The sequence below is a fragment of the Scyliorhinus torazame genome, chromosome 18 (assembly GCF_047496885.1).
Source record: "Scyliorhinus torazame isolate Kashiwa2021f chromosome 18, sScyTor2.1, whole genome shotgun sequence".
In the NCBI taxonomy this organism is placed as follows: Eukaryota; Metazoa; Chordata; class Chondrichthyes; order Carcharhiniformes; family Scyliorhinidae; genus Scyliorhinus; species Scyliorhinus torazame.
This window is the reverse complement of record NC_092724.1, coordinates 158,773,860-158,793,235: the sequence shown is the minus strand read 5'-3', so window position 1 is coordinate 158,793,235 and position 19,376 is coordinate 158,773,860. Positions and strand designations below refer to the sequence as shown.

Genomic DNA, 19,376 nt, shown 5'->3' with positions numbered 1-19,376 from the left:
ATCTTTTACAAAAACTGAGAAAATGTTTAATGCTAAATAGCTTCATAATAAGTGCTATTAACGGCCATATGGAGAACCATTATCGCTTCTTCAGTTGTCAGCAAGTAGCCTGCATTGCGTATTGGTCCTCTGGTGTGCTGCCACCCAAAATCCTACGAGATGAGCTCCAAATCTCAAGCCACTGTTATGCTGCAAGCTGTTTCCACACACTTCCTCAGTCAGTTACAATGGAGCATTGGTAGAGGCAGAGACTCCAAAGTCTACCAGCTGCCTTGTCAGAAAGAGGGCAGTAAAAGAGAAAACCACATTTAAAATATTATAAATTCTGCACTATGTAACCTTGTCTGAAAGACCAAAAGAGCTGTCAGACATGCTCAAAAGGTTTTGGTAACCATTACCTGAATAGCCTATACACATGTTTTGCACACTGTAAGAGCCATCAGATAAATATTTTACATTCATTTTGTTGAGACTGCTGTATCATGGTAGCACAGTGGTTAGCACTGTTGCTTCACAGCTCCAGGGCACCAGGTTCGATTCCCGGCATGGGTCACTGTCTATGTGGAGTCTGCACGTTCTCCCCGTGTCTGTGTGGGTTTCCTCCAGCTGCTTTGGTTTCCTCCCACAAGTCCCGAAAGACGTGCTGTTAGGTAATTTGGACTCTGAATTCTCCGTGTACCCAAACAGGCGCCAGAATGTGGCGACTAGGGGATTTTCACAATAGTTTCATTGTAAGCCTACTTGTGACAATAAAGATTATTAGAAAATGTTATAAATAAGCTGCAATAGCCAGCAGACAAGAGGAGGCATTGGCCCAGTCTTTGCCGTAATAATGATGGTAGAGCTGTCAGTGTTTGCCATCACACAGGTTGAAAACCCCTAGCATAATCCAATCCACAAATGTAAGAATATTGTATTTTCTAAAAAAAATATTCTTAACAGTCTGTTTAAACAGAGAATGTTGGACTTCCGGGTGCGGCGATGACCAGCTGAGTCGCACGTTTCGGCAGCTCCCGGTGAAACGGACTTTTGGGCTCTTGATAGGAGCCCCAACGGCAATTTTAACGGCTAAAAACACCGTGCGGTAAACCAGAAGGGAATTCCCCCTGGACACGGATGGAAAAAGGAGAGGAAAGTGGCCGGATTGCAGCGGATCCTTTGGAACAGCGGCAAGGAAGGCAAGCAAAAACCAAGATGGCGTCGGAAGGTGGCAGTTTCACATGGGGCCCTGAACAACAAGAGTTCTTGAAATGCTGCGTGGAAGAGATAAAAAAGGAAATGAAGAAAGAGCTGTTGGCCCCGATACTACAGGCGATTGAAGGGCTAAAGGAGGAACAAAAGACCCAGGAGCGGGAGCTTCGGGTCGTGAAGGAGAAGGCAGCCGAGAATGAGGACGATATACAGGGCCTGGTGGTGAAGACGGAGATACAGGAGGCACATCAGAAACGATGTGTGGAGAGGTTGGAGGCACTGGAAAACAACGCAAGGAGGAACAACCTGAGCATTCTTGGTCTTCCTGAAGGTGTGGAGGGTGCGGACGTCGGGGCATATGTGAGCACGATGCTGCACTCGTTAATGGGAGCGGAGGCCCCGGCGGGTCCGTTGGAGGTGGAGGGAGCATACCGAGTTATGGCGCGAGGACCGAGAGCAGGAGAAACTCCCAGAGCCATAGTGGTGAGATTCCTCCGTTTTAAGGATAGAGAAATGGTCCTTAGATGGGCGAAGAAAACTCGGAGCAGTAAATGGGAGAACGCGGTGATCCGCGTTTATCAAGACTGGAGTGCGGAGGTGGCGAGAAGGAGGGCGAGCTTTAATCGGGCCAAGGCGGTGCTTCATAAAAGGAAGATAAAATTTGGAATGCTGCAACCGGCAAGACTGTGGGTCACATATCAAGGGAGGCACCACTACTTTGAGACGGCGGATGAAGCGTGGACTTTTATTGTAGAAGAAAAACTGGAATGAGTGGATTATTAAAAAGAACGTTTGGACAAAGTGGTGGGGCGAATGGGGGGGGCGAAGAGGGGTTTTATGTTCTAATCCTGCGGTGTGGTAACTTTTCTCTCTCCCACAGGGGGTGATGGGGGGAGGTGGGGAGAGAGAGGAGATGGGGCGTTGGCCATGGGGGGCGGGGCCAAGGGAGAAGCGCGGGCTTGGCTCCCGCGCTATGATAATTATGGCGGGAATAGAGAAGCAGGAAGGAGGGGGCGTCGCACGGTGCGAGCCGTGGTCACGGGGGGAAGCCGAGGTCAGCCAGAGTTTGCTGACTTCTGGGAGCAACATGGGGGGAGTAATTACGCTAGCGGGGGGGGGTGGGAGGGGGGAATTACTGGGTTGCTGCTGCTGGGGAAAGGGGGGAGCGGGTACGGGAGAGGATGGGCGGGGGGGCACCGCCTGGGGGAGATACAGCTGCGTGGGAACTGGGTGAGAAGCTGGAAAAAGATGATGGCTAATCGGCAAGGGGGGGGGGGGGGGGGTGGGAAGCCCCCCAACTCGGCTGATCACGTGGAACGTGAGAGGGCTCAACGGGCCGATAAAGAGGGCACGGGTACTCGCACACCTTAAGAAACTTAAAGCAGATGTGGTTATGTTACAGGAAACGCACCTGAAACTGATAGACCAGGTTAGGCTGCGCAAAGGATGGGTGGGGCAGGTGTTCCATTCGGGGCTAGATGCGAAAAACAGGGGGGTGGCTATATTAGTGGGGAAGCGGGTTATGTTCGAGGCAAAGACTATAGTGGCGGATAACGGGGGCAGATACGTGATGGTGAGTGGCAAACTACAGGGAGAGACGGTGGTTTTGTTAAACGTGTATGCCCCGAACTGGGATGATGCCAATTTTATGAGGCGGATGCTAGGACGCATTCCGGACCTGGAGACGGGAAAGCTGATAATGGGGGGAGACTTTAACACGGTGTTGGAACCAGGGCTGGATAGGTCGAAGTCCAGGACTGGAAGGAGGCCGGCAGCAGCCAAGGTGCTTAAAGATTTTATGGAGCAGATGGGAGGTGTGGACCAGTGGAGATTCAGTAGACCTAGGAGTAAGGAGTTCTCGTTTTTCTCCTATGTCCATAAAGTCTATTCGCGCATAGACTTTTTCGTGCTGGGTAGGGCATTGATCCCGAAGGTGAGGGGAACGGAGTATACGGCTATAGCCATTTCGGATCACGCCCCACACTGGGTGGACTTGGAGATAGGGGAGGAAACAGGAGGGCGCCCACCCTGGAGAATGGACATGGGACTAATGGCGGATGAGGGGGTGTGTCTAAGGGTGAGGGGATGTATTGAAAAGTACTTGGAACTCAATGACAATGGGGAGGTCCAGGTGGGAGTGGTCTGGGAGGCGTTGAAGGCGGTGGTTAGGGGGGAGCTGATATCAATAAGGGCACATAAAGGGAAGCAGGAGAGTATGGAACGGGAGCGGTTGCTGCAAGAACTTTTGAGGGTGGACAGACAATATGCGGAAGCACCGGAGGAGGGATTGTACAGGGAAAGGCAAAGGCTGCATGTGGAATTTGACTTGCTGACTACAGGCACTGCAGAGGCACAATGGAGGAAGGCACAGGGTGTACAGTATGAATATGGGGAGAAGGCGAGCAGGTTGCTGGCACACCAATTGAGGAAAAGGGGAGCAGCGAGGGAAATAGGGGGAGTGAGGGACGAGGAAGTAGAGATGGAGCGGGGAACGGAGAGAGTGAATGAAGTGTTCAAGACATTTTATAAAAAATTATATGAAGCTCAACCCCCGGATGGGAGGGAGAGAATGATGGACTTTTTGGATCGGCTGGAAATTCCCAAGGTGAAAGAGCAGGAAAGGGTGGGACTGGGAGCACAGATCGAGGTAGAAGAAGTGGTGAAAGGAATTAGGAGCATGCAGACGGGAAAGGCCCCGGGACCGGACGGATTCCCAGTCGAATTTTATAGAAAATATTTGGACTTGCTCGCCCCGGTACTGACGAGGACCTTTAATGAGGCAAAGGAAAGGGGACAACTGCCCCCGACTATGTCTGAAGCAACGATATCGCTTCTCTTAAAGGAAAAGGACCCGCTACAATGCGGGTCCTACAGACCAATTTCCCTCCTAAATGTGGATGCCAAGGTCCTGGCCAAGGTAATGGCAATGAGAATAGAGGAATGTGTCCCGGGGGTGGTTCACGAGGACCAAACTGGGTTTGTGAAGGGGAGACAGCTGAACACGAATATACGGAGGCTGTTAGGGGTAATGATGATGGCCCCACCAGATGGTGAAACAGAGATAGTAGTGGCGATGGATGCCGAGAAAGCATTTGATAGAGTGGAATGGGATTATTTGTGGGAGGTGTTGAGGAGATTTGGTTTTGGAGAGGGGTATGTTAGATGGGTGCAGCTATTGTATAGGGCCCCAGTGGCGAGTGTGGTCACGAATGGACGGGGATTGGCATATTTTCGGCTCCATAGAGGGACAAGGCAGGGATGCCCTCTGTCCCCATTACTGTTTGCACTGGCGATTGAGCCCCTGGCGATAGCGCTGAGGGGTTCCAAGAAGTGGAGGGGAGTACTTAGGGGAGGAGAAGAACACCGGGTATCTTTGTATGCGGACGATTTGCTACTATATGTGGCGGATCCGGCGGAGGGGATGCCAGAAATAATGCGGATACTTGGAGAGTTTGGGGATTTTTCAGGGTATAAATTGAACATGGGGAAGAGTGAGCTGTTTGTGGTGCATCCTGGGGAGCAGAGTAGAGAAATAGAGGACCTACCGTTGAGGAAGGTAACAAGAGACTTTCGTTACCTGGGGATCCAGATAGCTAAGAATTGGGGCACACTGCACAGGTTAAATTTAACGCGGTTGGTGGAACAGATGGAGGAAGATTTCAAGTGATGGGATATGGTAGCCCTGTCAATGGCAGGGAGGGTGCAGGCGGTTAAGATGGTGGTCCTCCCGAGATTCCTCTTTGTGTTTCAGTGCCTCCCGGTGGGGATCACGAAGGCTTTTTTTAAAAGGATTGAAAAGAGCATCATGGGTTTTGTTTGGGCCGGGAAGACCCCGAGAGTGAGGAAGGGATTCTTACAGCGTAGCAGGGATAGGGGGGGGCTGGCACTACCGAGCCTAAGTGAGTACTATTGGGCCGCTAATATTTCAATGGTGAGTAAGTGGATGGGAGAGGAGGAGGGAGCGGCGTGGAAGAGATTAGAGAGGGCGTCCTGTAGGGGGACTAGCCGGCAGGCTATGGTGACAGCCCCATTGCCGTTCTCACCGAGGAACTACACCACAAGCCCGGTGGTGGTAGCTACACTGAAGATTTGGGGAAAGTGGAGACGGCATAGGGGAAAGACTGGAGCTTTGGGGGGGTCCCCGATAAGAAACAACCATAGGTTTGCCCCGGGGGGAATGGATGGGGGATATGGAATGTGGCAAAGAGCAGGAATAACGCAACTGAAAGATCTATTTGTGGATGGGAAGTTCGCGAGTCTGGGAGCGCTGACCGAGAAATATGGGTTGCCCCAAGGGAATGCATTCAGGTATATGCAACTGAGGGCTTTTGCGAGGCAACAGGTGAGGGATTTTCCGCAGCTCCTGACACAAGAGGTGCAGGACAGAGTGATCTCAAAGACATGGGTGGGGGATGGTAAGGTGTCAGATATATATAGGGAAATGAGGGACGAAGGGGAGACTATGGTAGATGAACTAAAAGGGAAATGGGAAGAAGAGCTGGGGGAGGAGATCGAGGAGGGGCTGTGGGCGGATGCCGTAAGTAGGGTAAACTCGTCGTCCTCGTGTGCCAGGCTAAGCCTGATTCAGTTTAAGGTATTACACAGGGCGCATATGACTGGAGCGCGGCTCAGTAAATTTTTTGGGGTGGAGGATAGGTGTGCGAGGTGCTCGAGAAGCCCAGCGAATCATACCCATATGTTTTGGTCATGCCCGGCACTACGGGGGTTTTGGATGGGGGTGACAAAGGTGCTTACAAAAGTAGTGGGGGTCCGGGTCGAACCAAGCTGGGGGTTGGCTATATTTGGGGTAGCACAAGAGCCGGGAGTGCAGGAGGCGAGAGAGGCCGATGTTTTGGCCTTTGCGTCCCTAGTAGCCCGGCGCAGGATATTGCTAATGTGGAAGGAAGCCAAGCCCCCGGGGGTGGAGACCTGGATAAATGACATGGCGGGGTTTATAAAGCTAGAGCGGATTAAGTTCGTCCTAAGGGGGTCGGCTCAAGGGTTCACCAGGCGGTGGCAACCGTTCGTCGAATACCTTGCGGATAGATAGATGGAAGGGGAAAAGAAGGCAGCAGCAGCAGCCCAGGATTTGTGGGGGGGGGGGGTGTAACTTGCGACAAGGCAGTTGCCAATTAGGGCTAGTTTTCATTTTTGTTATTTAATATTTATTCATTTTTTGTTTTTTGCTTATATAAAATAGGTCATTGTTATTTGTGCTGTTATAATATTGTGTAAAGGATGCACAATGTACTGTGTTGGTTGACCAAAAATTTTCAATAAAATATTTATTAAAAAAAAATAAACAGAGAATGTTAATGATATCAGAGGAAATAGCTACAAATCGCTGACCCGTCAATCCACCTTGAAGAAATCAATGAACGGCTTCCACTTCCGGGCAAACCCCTCCTCCCACCCCCAAAAAGCAAACAACCTTCTCCAGCCGCAGGAATTCTGCCAGGTCGCTCACCCACACAACAGCCTTCAGCAGCTCTGTGTCCTGCCAACACAGCAAGATCCGTCTCCGAGCTATCACTGAATAATAGAATTTACAGTCCAAAAGGAGGCCATTCGGCCCAAAGAGTCTGCACAAGCCCTTGGAAAGAGCACCCTACTTAATCCCAGTGTCCACCCTACCCCCGTGACCCAGTACCTCCACCTAACCTTTTGGACACTAAGGGGCAATTTAGCATGACCAACCTACACATCTTTTGGATTGTGGGAGGAAGCCGGAGCACCTGGAGGAAACCCATGCAGACACGGGGAGAACGTCCAAACTCCACAGTCACCCGAGGCCAGAATTGAACCCGGGACCGTGGAGCTGTGACACAGCAGTGCTAACTACTGTGCTACTGTGCCACCCAGCGAGGCAAAGATCAATACATCGGCCTCTCCCCCCACCTGGACTCCTGGATCTATCGATACACCAAGTATTGCCACGTCCGGACTCAGGGTCACCCTACACCCAGAATCTCAGACGTAATGTCCAAGAACTTATGTCAGAACCTCCTCAAGCTCTTCCGCATGTTCAATTTGTACCCTGAAAACAGGCCAAATTCCCTTATGATCTCCATGATCCTTCAAAAACTGCCCCCCGGGTCAGAAATGTATAGCAACAGATCGTCCGAACAGCGAAACACTGTGCTCAGCAACCCCCCCGCTCAATCTCTTTCCAATCACTAGACGCCCTAAGTGCCATTGCCAACAGCTCGACCACCAAGACGAAAAGCGGGCATCCCTGCCTTGTCCCCCAAAGTAGCCCATTGTTCACCCTGTTCATCCGAACGCTCACCATCAGCACCCTGTACAGTAGCCAAACCGAGTCCATGAACCACTGGCTAAAACCCAAACAGACCCAACACCGCCAACAAATACGCCCACTCCACCCAATCAAAGGCTTTCTTCGTATCCACTGTCACTGCTACTTCTACCTCCTGCCCCTCCAAGGGCATCATAATAACAGTGAACAGCCTGTGCGCATTTCGCCAACAACCGCCTCCCCTTCACAAATCCCGTCTGGTCCTCCCCTATCACCCCGGCGCACACTATCCATGCCACTAACACCTTCGCCAACAACTTTGCATCATTGTTAAGCAGCGGTATCAGGCGGTATGACCCACACTGCCCTGGTTCCTTATCTTCCTTCAAAATCAGGGAGATGGATGTCTGCGACAATGTGGGGAGAGCTCCACCCTACCCCTTGCCTCATTGTACGTCCTCACTAGCAGCGGCCCCAGCTCCACACCAAAAGTCTTCTAAAACTCCACCCGGCCCCAGGGCCTTCCCTGCTTACATCACACCCACATCGTCCATCGCCTCCCTCAGCCCGATCAGGGCCCCCAGTTCCTGCACCCTCTCCTCCTCTACCTGGCAGAATTCCAACCCGGTAAGGGACCGTCCCGTCCCATCACCTCCTACCCACGCGGGGCTCCAACTCGTCCAACCTCCTTTGCAAGCCTCAAATATCCCATTCACTCACTCTGGGTCTGCCACTACTGTACCCTTCTCACCCCTCACCCTACCAATCTCCCTCACCACTGCCTGCTTTCTCAGCTGGTGGGCTAGCATCCTACTCGCCTTTTCCCCGTACTCATACACTGCCCCTCTGGCCCTCCGCAACTGCTCCACTGCCTTCCACATGGACACTAACCCCAACTCCATTGGCCTCTCTTTCAACATCTCTCCTCTGGTGCCACTGTGTATCTCCAATCCACCCTCAGAATCCCATCTACCACCCTCTCCCTCTCCTCTCGCTCCACCCTCTCCCTATGCGCTCAGATCAAAATAAATCCACCCATAACTACCCCCTTAACTGCCTCTCACAGCGTGGTAGCCGTGACCTCCCCGTATCATTCAGCTCCACACAGACCCAAATGGCCTCCCTCACCCACTCACACACGCCCTCATCCACCAACAGCCCCACATCTGGCCTCAAGGCGGCTGTCGGACCTCAATCGGAAACCACAATCGTTGATTACTCCGAGTCGGCCATCCCCGCCTTATCCATTACAAAGAAATTGATCCGGGAGTACACCCGGTGCACGAGAGAAGTAAATTGGATTTTTTAAGATTTAGATTTATTGTCACATATACCAAGGAACAGTGAAAAGTATTGTTTTGGCCGATCCCGACCCCGGGTCACTATCCATGTGGAGTTTGCATATTCTCCCCTTGTCTGTGTGAGTCTCATCACCACAAACCCAAGATGTGCAGGGTAGTTTCCTGAGGAAGTATAGGCGTTGTTGCGCTTTCGTTGATTTGATTTGATTTATTATTGTCACATATATTAGTAAACAGTGAAAAGTACTGTTTCTTGCATGCTGTACAAACCATGCATACTGTACATAGGGAAGGAAGGAGAGACTGCAGAATATAATGTTGCAAGTATAGCAAGGTATAGAGAAAAGATCAACTTAATATGAGGTAGGTCCATTCAAAAGTCTGATGGCAGTAGGGAAGAAGCTGTTCTTGAGTCGGTTAGTACGTGACCCCAAACATTGGTATCTTTTTCCTGACGGAAGAAGGTGGAAGAGAGTATGTCCGGGGTCCTTAATTATGCTGGCTGGGACTTGCGGTTGCGGCTATGCGGAGCTAAGCCGCACATTCGGCGGCTCCCGCTAAAACGGACTTTTAGGCTCTCCAGAGGAGCCCCAACGGAAATGTTTCGACGACTTCCAGTGTGGGAAGGTGATAGCAAGGTCCACCCCCCATAGTATATGGATTGGACCAGGAGCGGAGCGGTCAAAAAAGCATTTTAGGAGCAGCGAAAAGTGAGAGGGAGAAAAAACAAGATGGCGGCGGGCGGAGATCAAGCGGCATGGGTGCAGGAGCAGCAGGAGTTTCTCAAGCGCTGCTTTTGAGGAGCTGAAGAAAGAGGTGCTGGCGCCAATGCTGACGGCGATCGAGGGGTTAGTGGAGACCCAGAAGGCCCAAGGGGCGGCGTTCCGGGAGGTGTGGGAAAAAACCACGGAGAACGAGGATGAGATCTTGGGCCTGGCGGTGAAGATGGAGACACACAAGGCGCTGCACAAGAGGTGGGCGGAAAGATTCGAGGACCTGGAGAACAGGTCGAGGAGGAAGAATCTTCGGACTCTGGGTCTCCCTGAAAGAGTGGAGGGGGCCGATGCCGGGGCACATGTGAGCACGATGCTCAACTCGCTGATGGGTGCGGGGGCTTTTCCGAGTCCCCTGGGGCTAGAAGGGGCTCATCGGGTCCTGTCGAGGAGACCCAAGGCCAACGAGCCGCCAAGGGCAGTAGTGGTGAGGTTTCACCGTTCGCGGATAGAAAATGTGTCTTGAAATGGGCCAAGAAAGAGCGGAGCAGCAGGTGGGAGAATACGGAGATCTGAATCTATCAGGACTGGAGTGCAGAGGTGGCAAAGAAGAGAGCTGGTTTTAATCGGGCCAAGGCGGTGCTCCATCGGAAGGGGGTGAGGTTCTGAATGCTGCAGCCAGCGCGATTGTGGGTCACGTTTCAGGATTGACACCACTACTTCGAAACGCCCGAGGAGGCTTGGACCTTTGTACAAACTGAAAAGTTGGACTCAAACTGAGGGTTTGTGGTTGTTGGGGGGGGGGGGGGGGGGGGGGGGGGGGGCGGGGGGGGGGGGGGGGGGATGTCGGTTGTATACAGGGTTTTAACTATGCGTAGGGAAAGTTCCACAAGTTGGGTGATGGATGGGGATGGGGGAAGAGATCTGATGGGGAGACTATGAGAGAATATGGGCGCCGGTGCTGGAGGGAGGGGAGGCCCGGGGATGGGGGAATTGAGATAAGGCTGCAACAGGAGCGGCGCCAGAGGGGGCGGGGCCGGCTCAGGAAAGCGCGGGGTTTTTCCCGCGCTCGGGAAGGATGGAGGGGGGGGGGTGGAGGAGTGCACACTGATTGCTGGGGAGGGGGGATTCCCACACAGGGGGGGGGCAATGGGACGGCGGGGGAGGCCGGGGTCAGCAGGAGTCAGCTGACTTACGGGAGTGTTATGGGGGGAGCAAAAGAGCTAGATACAGACCTAGCGGGGGGCGGGGGAGGGGGGGAAATAGGGTTGCTGCTGCATTGGCCGATGGGGAACTGGAAACAGAAGAGGTGGTCAGGGCGGGGGGTCCCCATCTGGGGGACTGGAGAGTGCGGGAGGCGTGGGCACGGGACTGGCCTAGAAAAGGAGATGGCTAGTTAGCGGGGGGGGGGGGCAATCCGGCTGATAACTTGGAAAGCGAGGGGCCTGAATGGGGCGGTTAATAGGGCCCGAGTGTTCGCGCACTTAAAGGGACTGAAAGCAGTCGTGGTCATGCTTCAGGGGACACATTTGAAGGTGGCGGACCAGGTCAGGTTAAGAAAGGGATGGGTAGGACAGGTATTCCATTCGGGGCTGGATGCGAAGAACAGAGGGGTGGCAATACTGGTGGGGAAGCGGGTGTCGTTTGAGGCCAAGAATATTGTAGTGGACAGTGGAGGTCGATACGTGACGGTGAGCGGTAGGTTGCAGAGTTGGGAGAGGGGTGGGACCAACGCCCGCTGTGGCATCTGGATGTGGGATTACTGGCGGATGAGGTGTGCGGGAGGGTACGGGGGTGCATTGAAAGGTATTTGGAGGCCAACGACAACGGGGAGGTGCAGGTGGGGGTAGAATGGGAGGCGCTGAAGGTGGTGGTCAGGGGAAGTTAATCTCCATCAGGGCTCACAGGGAGAAGAGAGAGGGCAGGGAAAGGGAGAGGTTAGTGGGGGAGATCCTAAGGGTAGACAGGAGATATGCAGAGGCCCCCGAGGAGGGACTACTTAGGGAGCGGCGAAGTCTCCAGACGGAATTCGACCTGTTGACCACAGGGAAGGCAGAGGCACAGTGGAGGAAAGCACAGGGGGCGACGTACGAGTACGGGGAGAAGGATGGCAGCGAGGGAGATAGGTGGAGTTAAGGATAGCAGGGGAACTACGGTGCGGAGTGCGGTGAAAGTAAATGAGGCATTTAAGGACTTTTATGAGGAGCTGTACAGATCTCAGCCCCCAGCGGGGGAAGAGTGGATGCGACGACTTCTAGATCAACTGAGGTTCCCGAGGGTGGAGGAGCAGGAGATGGCTGGTTTGGTGGCGCCATTGGGTTGGAGGAGCTGGTTAAATGATTGGGGAGCATGCAGGCGGGGAAGGCCCCGGGGCCAGATGGGTTCCCGGTTGAGTTTTACAGGAAGTATGCGGACCTGTTAGCCCCGTTGCCAGTGAGGACTTTCAATGAGGCAAGGGAGGGGGGGGACCCTGCCCCCGACAATGTCCGGGGCGCTGAACTCTCTGATCCTGAAGCGGGACAAGGACCCACTGCAATGTGGGTCGTATAGACCGATCTCGCTCCTCAATGTGGATGCTAACTTGCTGGCAAAAGTGCTGGCTACAAGAATTGAGGACTGTGTCCCGGGGGTGATTCATGAGGACCAGACGGGATTTGTAAAGGGCAGGCAGCTAAACACCAATGTGCTGAGGCTCCTCAATGTGATTATGATGCCCTCGGTGCAGGGAGAGGCAGAGATAGTGGCAGCTATGGACGCGGATGGGGAGTATCTCTGGGAAGTGTTGCGGAGGTTTGGGTTTTGGGAGGGGTTTATCAGGTGGGTTAAGCTCCTATATAGAGCCCCGGTGGCGAATGTGGCTACGAATCGGCGGAGGTCGGAGTATTTTCGGCTGTATCGAGGGACGAGGCAGGGGTGCCCCCTATCCCCCCTGTTGTTTGCATTAGCAATTGAGCCTTTCGCCATGGCATGAAGGGAGTCCAGGAAATGGAGGGGGGTGGTCCGAGAGGGAGAGGAGCATCGGGTGTCGTGGCAGATGCAGTGGAGGAGATGGTGGAGGTCACGTGGATCCTAAGGGAGTTTGGGGACTTCTCGGGCTATAAGCTCAATGTAGGGAAAAGTGAGCTCTTTGTGGTGCATCCAGGGGACCAGGGAAGAGGGATAGACAACCTATCGTTGAGGAGGGCGGAAAGGAGCTTTCGGTACTTTTTTTAAAAATATATTTATTAAAGTTTTTTCACAACACAATTTTTTCCTCTTACAAACATTAACACCCCCCCCCCCACCCCCCCCCACCCCCCCCCCACCCCCGGAACAAATTAACGCAAAATCGCACTGAGCAAGATATATACATGGCAAACTGGTATATTTACATAGCTTTATACACTGGCTCTCGCCCGCACATGCCAGTTTCCCCCACCCTCCATGTTATCTCCTGCTCAGCCATCCCCTCAGTCTCTCGTTCCCCCCCCGCCAGGGTTGCTGCTGCTGCTGACCGACCTTCCTCTAACGCTCCACGAGGTAGTCTAGGAACGGTTGCCACCGCTTGTAGAACCCCTGTGCAGACCCTCACAAGGCAAACTTAATCCTCTCCAGCTTTATGAACCCAGCCATGTCGTTTATCCAGGCCTCCACGCTGGGGGGCTTCGCCTCCTTCCACATTAGCAAGATCCTTCACCGGGCTACTAGGGGCGCAAAGGCCAGAATGCCGGCCTCTTTCGCCTCCTACACTCCCGGCTCATCCACTACTCCGAATATTGCTAGCCCCCAGCTTGGCTTGACCCGGACTTTCACCACCTGAGATATTGCTCCCGCCACTCCTCTCCAGAACCCCTCCAGTGCCGGGTATGACCAAAACATGTGGACATGGTTCGCCGGACTCCCTGAACACCTTCCACATCTGTCCTCTACCCCAAAGAACCTACTCAACCTCGCCCCCGTCAAGTGCGCTCTGTGAACCACCTTGAATTGTATCAGGCTGAGCCTGGCACACGAGGAGGAGGAATTAACCCTACCCAGGGCATCAGCCCACAAACCTTCCTCGATCTCCTCCCCCAACTCCTCCTCCCATTTACCCTTCAACTCTTCTGCTAGGGCTTCCCCCTCTTCTTTCATCTCTTGGTGTATTGCCGAAAACTTGCCCTCCCCGACCCATACACCCGAGATCACCCGGTCTTGAATCTCTTGTGCCGGGAGCAACGGGAATTCCCTGACCGGTCGCCTCACAAAAGTCTTCACCTGCATATATCTAAATGCATTTCCCGGGGTAACTCAAACTTCTCCTCCAGTGCCCCTAGGCTGGCAAATGTCCCGTCAATGAACAGGTTCCCCATTCTTCTAATCCCCGCCGGATGCCAGCCCTGGAACCCCCCCGTCCATCTTCCCCGGGACAAACCGGTGGTTACCCCTGATCGGGGACCACACAGAGGCTCCCACTGCACCCCTGTGCCGTCTCCACTGGCCCCAGATCCTTAACGTTGCCGCCACCACCGGGCTCGTGGTATACTTTGATGGCGAGAGCGGCAGCGGTGCCGTCACCAACGCCCCCAAGCTCGTTCCTTTACAGGACGCCATCTCCATCCTCTTCCATGCCGCCCCCTTTCCCTCCATAACCCACTTGCGGATTATCGCCACATTTGCTGCCCAGTAGTAGCTCCCTAGGTTTGGCAGCGCCAGCCCTCCTCGGTCCTCGGTCCGAAGGAATAAGATCCCTCGGGGTCTTATTCGCCCACACAAACCCCATAATACTCCTACCTACTCTCTTGAAAAAGCCCTTGGTGATCACGATGGGAAGGCACTGAAACACAAACAAAAACCTCGGAAGGACCACTATTTTGACCGATTGCACTCTACCCGCCAACGAGAGCGGTAACATGTCCCATCTTTTGAAGTCCACCTCCATTTGGTCCACCAACCTCGTCAGATTCAATTTGTGTAGGGCCCCCCAACTCCTGGATATCTGGATCCCCAGATACCGAAAACTCCCCACCGCCCTCCTCAGCGGTAGGTCCCCTATCCCTCTTTCTTGGTCCCCTGCCTGTAGTACAAAAAGCTCACTCTTCCCTACATTGAGCTTATAGCCCGAGAACTCCCCAAACTCCCTCAGAGTCTGCATGACCTCCACCATCCCCTCCATTGGGTTCGCCACGTACAGCAGCAGGTCATCCGCGTATACCGACACCCGATGCTCTTCTCCCCCGCGGACCACCCCCCTCCATTTATTAGACTCCCTCAGTGATATGGCCACGGGTTCGATCGCCAATGCAAACAACAGGGGGGACAGGGGGCATCCCTGCCTCGTTCCTCGGTACAGCTGAAAGTACTCCGACCTCCGCCGGTTCGTCACCACACTCGCCACCGGGGTGCTGTACAGGAGCTTAACCCAGCTAATAAACCCTCCCCCGAACCCAAACCTACGCAACACCTTCCAGAGGTACTCCCACTCTACTCGGTCAAAGGCCTTTTCCGCGTCCATAGCTGCCACCATCTCCGCCTCTCCCTCCTCCGATGTCATCATTATCACGTTTAAGAACCGCCGCACATTGGTATTTAATTGCCTGCCCTTTACGAATCCCGTCTGGTCCTCATGAATCACCCCCGGGACACAGTCCTCAATCCTCATGGCCAGCACTTTTGCCAATAACTTAGCGTCCACATTAAGGAGCGAAATCGGCCTGTACGATCCACAATGCAGTGGGTCCTTGTCTCGCTTCAGAATCAAGGAAATTGTCGCCTCCGGCATTGTCGGGGGCAGGGTCCCCTCCTCTCTTGCCTCGTTAAAGGTCCTCACTAGTAGCGGGGCCAACAGGTCCACATTCTTTCTGTAGAACTCCACCGAGAACCCAGCCGGCCCCGGAGCCTTCCCCGCCTGCATGCTCCCCAAACCCTTACTCAGCTCCTCCAACCCGATTGGTGCCCCCAAACCAGCCACCTCTTGCTCCTCCACCCTCGGGAACCGCAGTTGGTCTAGGAATCGTCTCATCCCCTCTTCCCCTCTCCCCCCCCCCCCCCCCCCCCCCCCCCCCCCCGAGGGCTGGGATCTGTACAGCTCTTCATAGAAGGCCTTGAATACCTTATTTATTTTCGTTGCACTCTGAACCGTGGCTCCCCCTCCATCTTTGATTCCTCCTATTTCCCTCGCTGCCGTCCTCTTACGGAGCTGGTGTACCAGCATCCGACTGGCCTTTTCCCCGTACTCGTAGGTCGCCCCTGCGCCTTCCTCCACTGTGCCTCCGCCTTCCCCGTGGTCAACAGGTCAAACTCCGTCTAGAGCCGTCGCCTTTCCCCAAGTAATCTTTCCTCCGGGGGCCTCTGCGTATCTCCTGTCCACTCGCAAAATCTCCCCCACTAACCTCTCCCTTTCTATGCCCTCTGTCTTCTCCCTATGAGCCCTGATGGAGATTAGCTCTCCCCTGATCTCCTCTCCCAGCCCCATTTCCACCCAGTGCGGGGCATGGTCTGAAACGGCTATGGCCGAATACTCCGTCCCCTCCACCCTCGGGATGAGTGCCCTGCCCAGAACAAAGAAATCTATCCGGGAGTAGGCCTTGTGCACGTGTGAAAAGAAAGAAAATTCCCTGGCCTGCGGTCTTGCAAACCTCCATGGGTCCACTCCCCCCATCTGATCCATAAACCCCCTGAGCACCTTGGCTGCCACCGGCCTCTTTCCCGTCCTAGATCTGGAGCGGTCTAGTGATGGATCCAGCACTGTGTTGAACTCCCCTCCCATTATCAGTCCTCCTACCTCCAGGTCCGGAATGCGACCCAACATGCGCTTCATGAATCCAGCATCATCCCAGTTCGGGGCGTATACATTTACCAACACCACCCACGTCCCTTGCAACCTAACACTCACCATCACATATCTCCCTCCATTATCCACTACGATAGTCTTGGCCTCAAATGACACATGCTTTCCCACCAGAATTGCCACCCCTCTATTTTGCGCGTCCAGTCCCGAGTGAAATACCTGTCCTACCCATCCCCTTCTTAACCTAACCTGGTCCGCCACCTTCAGGTGTGTCTCTTGGAGCATAGCCACGTCTGCCTTCAGTCCATTCAAGTGCGCAAACACTCGAGCCCTCTTCACCGGCCCATTCAGGCCCCTCACGTTCCACGTTATCAGTAGCCATCTCCTTTTCTGGGTCAGTCCCGTGTCCGCGTCTCCCTCACCCTCCAGTCCCCCAGCTGGGGGACCTCCGTCCCGACCACCTCTTCTGTGTCCCATTCCCTTTCGGCCAGTGCAGCAGCAACCCTTTCCCCTCCCCCCCCCCCCCTCCGCCCCTCCTCCCCCCGCTTCCCCTCCGCCCCTCCCACCCGCTAGATCCCTGTCTAGCTTTTTTGCTCCCCCCATATCACTCCCGTAAGTCAGCTGACACCTGCTGACCCCGGCTTCCCCCGCCGTCCCATTGACCTCCCCGTGTGGGAGTCTCCCCATCAATATACGTTCCTTCGTTCCCCTTCCCGCCTTTCTTCCCGCAGGCGGGGAAAAAAAAAACGCGCTTTCCAAACCTGCCCTGCCCCTCTGGCACAGCTCCTGTCGCGGCCTTGTCCCTCTCCCCCAGCCCATATAACATTCCCTGAGCGTGATTGCCCCCCTATATAACAACCATCATACTTCAACCCTCAAACACCCCCCACCCTCACAAACCCTCAATTAGAGTCCAACTTTTCAGTTAGTATAAAGGTCCACGCCTCTTCGGGCGTTTCGAAGTAGTGGTGTTGGCCATTATGTGTAACCCACATTCCAAATTTCACTCTTTTCCGATGCAGCACCGCTTTGGCCTGGTTGAAACCCGCTCTCTGCTTAGCGGCCTCCGTGCTCCAGTCCGGGTACATTCTGATCTCAGCATTGTCCCACTTGCTGCTCCGCTCCTTCTTGGCCCATTTCAGGACCCTCTCTCTGTCCGTAAACCGGTGAAATCTCACCACCATCGCCCTTGGCGGCTCATTTGCCTTGGGCATCCTCGCCAGTACCCGGTGCGCCCCTTCCAGCTCCTGCAACCCCGGGGGGGCCTCCGCGCCCATCAGCGCCCCGATCATTGTGCCCGCATATGCCGCGGCGTCGGCCCCCTCCACTCCTTCTGGGAGACCCAGGATCCTCAGATTATTTCTCCTCGACCTATTCTCCAGGTCTTCGAGTCTTCCCACCCACGTCTTGTGTAGCGCCTTGTGCCGCTCCACTTTCACCTCCAGGCCCAAGAGCCCGTCCTCATTCTCACTCACTTTTTCCTGGATCTCCTGGATCTTCACCTGGTGGGCTTTCTGGGTTGCCCCAAGTCCTTCAATTATTGCCAACATAGGCACCACCATCTCCTTACGCAGCTCCTCGAAGCAGCGCTTGATGAATTCCTGCATCTCCTCTTTGTCCCCGGCTGCCGCCATTTTGCTTGTTTTCCCTCTTATCTCCCGCTGCTCCAATGCCACTTTTTTGGCCGTTTCGCTGCGGGTCCGGTCCATACAAGTTAGTAGGGGACCTCTCTCCTCTCTTCCCCACGGGTTGGCTGTAAAAAAAATTCCGTTGGGGCTCTTCTATCGAGCCCGAAAGTCCGTGTTCGCGGGAGCTGCCGAATCGTGCGGCTTAGCTCAGCATAGCCGCAACCGGAAGTCGGGAGCTTTCGGTACTTGGGGATCCAGGTAGCTAGGAGCTGGGGGGCCCTGCACAAACTTAATTTGACGCGGCTGGTGGAGTAGATGGAGGAGGACTTCAAAAGATGGGATGTGTTGCCACTCTCGCTAGCGGGCAGGGTACAGTCGATTAAAATGATGGTCCTCCCGAGGTTTCTTTTTGTGTTCCAGTGCCTTCCTATTATGATTACCAAGGCCTTTTTTAAGCGGGTGGGTAGGAGCATCATGGGTTTTGTGGGCAAACAAGATCCCGAGGGTAAGGAGGGGGTTTCTGGAGGGTAGTAGGGACAGGGAGGGCTGGCGTTGCCGAATCTGGATGACTATTATTGGGCAGCCAACGTGGCGATGATCCGTAAGTGGGTAATAGAGGGAGAGGGGGCGGCATGGAAGAGGTTGGAGGTGGCGTCCTGCAAAGGAACGAGCCTGAGGGCGCAGAAGAGTTGAAGGGTAAATGGGAGGAGGAGTTGGGGGAGGAGATCGAGGAAGGTTTGTGGGCTGATGCCCTGGGTAGGGTTAATTCCTCTTCCTCATGTGCCAGGCTCAGCCTGATACAGTTTAAGGTCATTCACAGAGCTTATATGACAGGGGCGAGGCTGAGTAGGTTCTTTGGGATGGAGGACAGATGCAGGAGGTGCTCGGGAAGCCCGGCGAACCATGCCCACATGTTCTGGTCGTGCCCAGCACTAGATGGGTTCTGGAGGGGTTTCGCGAAGACTATGTCCAAGATGGTGAAAGTCCAGGTCAAGCCAAGTTGGGGGCTAGCATTATTTGGGGTGGCGGAGGAGCTGGGAGTGCAGGAGGCGAAAGATGCCGGTATTCTGGCCTTTGCGTCCCTGGTAGCCCGGCGGAAGATCTTGCTCATGTGGAAGGACGTGAAGCCCCCCAGTGTGGAAGCCTGGATAAATGACATGGCAGGGTTCATTAAGCTGGAGAGGATAAGGTTTGCCTTGAGAGGGTCTGCGCAGGGGTTCTTCAGGCGGTGGCAACCGTTCCTAGACTATCTCGCGGAGCGCTTGAATGAGGTCGGTCAGCAGCAGCAGCAACCCAGGGAGGGAGGAGGGAGGGGTCTCTTTCGGGGGGGGGGGTTTCCCTAGGGGTACTTGTAAAAAGCATACGGGAGGGTTATTATGTGCGGGAGAAACCCATTGTATAAGTGCTGTCGTATGTTTGATTGATATGTTTATGTTTTGTTCTGTTCTTTTCTCTTCCTCTTTTCTGTTACGGGGAATTGGTTGAGAATTTGTGTTGGAAAAACTTTGAATAAACATTTTTTTTAATTATGCTAGCTGC

General features: G+C 54.1%; 1 protein-coding gene across 10 annotated transcripts in view; it reads right to left on the bottom strand.

Annotated features, from left to right (window-relative positions):
• Positions 1 to 19,376, bottom strand: part of cep112 (centrosomal protein 112) — an 804,780-nt gene that overhangs the window by 751,344 nt on the left and 34,060 nt on the right. The window lies entirely within an intron of this gene.